This window comes from Oncorhynchus mykiss, chromosome 2 (assembly GCF_013265735.2).
Source record: "Oncorhynchus mykiss isolate Arlee chromosome 2, USDA_OmykA_1.1, whole genome shotgun sequence".
NCBI lineage: Eukaryota > Metazoa > Chordata > Actinopteri > Salmoniformes > Salmonidae > Oncorhynchus > Oncorhynchus mykiss.
Genome location: NC_048566.1, coordinates 42,686,139 through 42,690,255, shown reverse-complemented (window position 1 = coordinate 42,690,255; position 4,117 = coordinate 42,686,139). Strand labels below are relative to the sequence as shown.

The 4,117-nt window shown below is 43.8% G+C and overlaps 1 pseudogene; it reads left to right on the top strand.

The window, feature by feature from the left end:
• The first annotated feature begins 3,255 nt into the window (after positions 1-3,255).
• On the top strand, positions 3,256-4,117 carry LOC118936750 (annotated as a pseudogene).

The following is a 4,117-nucleotide window of genomic DNA, read 5'->3' as shown; positions in this document are numbered from 1 at the left end:
GGGTCATTGTCCTGTTGGAAGGTGAACCTTGGCCCCAGTCTGAGGTCCTGAGTGATCTGGAGCAGGTTTCCGTCAAGGATCTCTCATTACTGCTCCGTTCATATTTTCCTCGATTAGCCTCCTAGTCCCTGCCGCTGAAAAACATCCACACAGCATGATGCTGCCATCACCATGATTCACAGTAGGGATGGTGCCAGGTTTCCTCCAGACGTGACACTTGGCATTCAGGCCAAAGAGTTCAATCTTGGTTTCATCAGACCAGAGAATCTTGTTTCTCATTGTCTGAGAGTCTTTAGTGCCTTTTGGCAAACTCCAAGCGGGCTGTCATGTGCCTTTTACTGAAGAGTGGCATCCATCTGGCAACTCTACCACCACCAAGGCCTGTTTGGTGGAGTGCTGCAGAGATGGATGTCCTTCTGGAAGGTTCTCCCATCTCCACAGAGGAACTGGTGTTCTGTCAGAGTGACCATCGGGTTCTTGGTCACCTCCCTGACCAAGGCCCTTCTCCTCCGATTGCTCAGTTTGGTGTTGGTGGTGGAGTCTTGGTGGTTCCAAACTTTTTCTATTTAAGAATGATGGAGGCCACTGTGTTATTGGGGACATTCAATGCTGCAGAAATGTTTTGGTACCCTTCACCAGATCTGTGCCTCGACACAATCATGTCTCAGAGCTCTACGGACAATTGCTTAGACCTCATGGCTTGGTTTTTGCTCTGACAACTGTGGGACCTTATAAAGACAGGTGTGTGCCTTTCCAAATCATGTCCAGTCAATTGAATTTACCACAGGTGGACTCCAATCATGTTGTAGAAACATCTCAAGGATGATCAATGGAAACAGGATCTCAAGTTCCAGTCTCATAGCAAAGGGTCAGAATTTCTGTTTAATTTTTTTTAAACATTTGCAAAAAAATCTCTAAAAACCTTATTTCGCTTTGTCATTATGGGGTAGTGTGTGTAAATTGCTGAGGATTTGTTTTTATTGAATCAATTTTAGAATAAGGCTGTAACGTAACAACAAAATTATTAAATTTTAGTCAAATACTGGGCAAAAACTGGTTGAATCAACATTGTTTCCAAATCATTGTGATGACGTGGGAATCAACGTGGGAAACTGATTGGAATTTAGTATTTTTTTTCACCCAACTTTTAACCTAAATCCAATGAAATTGTCAAATCTTTTGTTGATTTCACATTGAATTCACCTTAGTTGACAACTCAACCAAATGTAAATCAAAACTAGATGTTTGTGCCCAGTGGGATGATTCTCTCGCTCCCTCTCTCTCTCCCTTAGATAACCGTGACAAAGGCTCACCAGCGCCCATAATTCCACCAGCTCCTATAATTCCACCATTTGACATTGTTGTTTTTCAACCTCAGACGCATCTGAGCTAACTACACTGTGCGCCCTTAAGTACACAAATGTTTGTGTGTTCATTTGTAAACAAGTTATTGTTTAATTATAACTTTGCGTGAACTTTGCTGATCAGTGGGGCGAAGCATGTCTCCCCTTCAGCGCGTAATTATTCAGCCTAATTGCTGGCCCTGTTCACAGAGCATAAAGCACGGCTCATCCCTCAGCATGGCCATCTCACATGCCTTCATTTCACTGGCTGTGTCCCAAATAGCACCTTATCCCCTATATAGTGCCCCACTTTTGAACATAGCGCTATGGTCCCTGATCAAAAGCAGTGCTCTATATAGCGAATAGGGTGCAATTTGGGAAGCACTCACTGGCTGTCTCCTCAACAGAAACATTAACAGCATTTTAATGGTTCAATGTCTCTTATGATCCTAGTTGTCAAGATAAAAGCATATGGTGCTGAAAAGAAGGAGGGGGTGGATATACATGTTTAATTTTTTTATTCTCACATCTAAAATGGATATAATAATAATAAAGGCATGATGTTAGCAATTTGTCTGTCTTTACATCGTATACATGCATTGTTGTCCCACCCAGTCTGGTCTCCTTCCAAATCAATGCTGGGTAATCAGAGAGGACACAAAGTCACATACACAGACAACTGTCATGGTGAGGCCTCCCTCGGGCAGGTTAGGTTGAATCTCTCTCCCTCTCTCTAAAGATGAGCAAAAAAAGACTATATAAAATAATACAAATACTTAGCTATATTGTATGCTACATTTTTTTAAAACAATTATATTATTTTATCCCCCTTGCTAGAATAATGACACTTAGCCTTTTTCTAAAATGCTTTATGAGATTGGAGAACACATTAAGAGGGATCTTTAGACCATTTTCTCCATACAGAATCTTTCCAGATCCTGGATATCCTTCCTCTGTGCTTTATGGACTGCCCTCTTCAATTCAAATCACAGTTTTTCATTAGGGTTCCAGTCCAGAGACTGAGATGGCCATTGCAACATTTTGTGGTTAATTAACCATTTCTTTATGGATTTTGATGTGTGCTTGGGGCTATGGTCTTGCTGGAAGATCCACTTGAGGCCAACATTCAGCCTCCTGGCAGAGGCAACAAGGTTTTTGGTTAAAATGTCCCGGTACTGGGTAAAGTTCTTGATGCCATTGACCTTAACAAGGGCCCCAGGACCAGTGGAACCAAAATGGACCCATAACATCAAAGATCCCATTTTTTACAATAGGTATGGGGTTCTTTTCTTATTATGCTTCTTTATTTCAACGCTAAACCCACCACTGGTGCGTGTTGCCAAAGAGCTCTATTTTCATGTCACCTGACCATACCACCAGTTCCAATCAAAGTGCCAATGCTGTTAAGCAAACTCCAGGCGTTTACATTTGTTCAATGACATGAACATAGAGCTCTTTGGCCATGCGCACCAGCGGTGGGCTTTGCTTTGAAAGAAAGATTGGCACCCTTGTACTTTTGACCTGAACGCATTTCCTCTTCACCTTTGAGACCACGCCCCGCTCTATAAGTCTCACATCAGTTCATTTTCAGTTCCTCCCTGTCGCTCACAACAGTTACGATGGCATCTCTGTCTGTGTCAAACAACAAATTCTCACTGAATCTCTTTGAGAAGACCAGCGAGAGGAACAGCGAAGGAAACATCCTCTCTCCTCTGTTTTGGCTATGGCATTCCTTGAGGCCAAGGGCAATCCTGTTACACAGATATCAGAGGCGCTGCACCTCCACAAAGCTGATGGTGACATCCATGATGGGTTAAAAAAAAAATCCTGAGTTGAACAAAGACAAACCCCATACACACTGAGCCTGGCCAACCGCCAGTTTGAAGGGGCCAGGTGCAATATTGCCGCACGGATGTTAGAGACCCTGCCCCGCCACAAAGCGGAGGTGTTCAGAAAACTCCTGTCTGGTCCCCGTACGCACTACCCCCTATGCACTGAACCTGGCAAAGCCTTTACAAAAGCTTTTCTCTGTGAAACTAGGAAGTACTACGGTGCCAGGTCAGAGTCTGTCAACTTTGAGTCAAATGCAGAGGCAGCTAGGGTTAATATTAACTGGGTGGATAAAAAGACAGAGGGAAAACTCCAGGACCGGTTGCAAAAGGGAGCTGTCAACAACCAAAACTCGTTGGTGAATGCCATTTATTGCAAGTGAGGCAAGGAGTTCAAGGAGAGATCCACCAGAAAAGATCAGTTCAAGGTGAGAAGAAATTAGAGTAAACCAGTGAAAATTATGTATCAGGAGAGCATGTTCTGCTTGACCTTAATCCCTGAGGTCAACTTCTAGATTCTGGAGTGATCTGAGCATGATCCCAGAAGAGATAGAAGACAAACTGGGCTGGAGAAGCTGAAGAGGGAGCTCACGTATGATACGTTTGTTGCATGGACCAGGTGGGACATATGCACTTCCCCAGATTGAAGATGGAGAAGACCTGCGACCTAAAAGCAGTTCTGGTCAGCATGGGCATGATGGACTCCTTTGAAGAGTTCAGGAGCAATTTCTCAGGTACGTCACCCAACACCCACCCAACAACCTGGAGATGCCTTTGTAGAGGTGAATGAGGAAGGCACCGAAGGCTGCAGCTGCCACAAGGCGGTCTCCCTGATCAGTAATGTTAAATATACATACCTTCAAAACAGACCACCCCTTTCTGTTCTTCATGCGCCACAACAATACTCAAAACATCCTCTTCTGTGGCAGGTACTGCTCCCCTTAA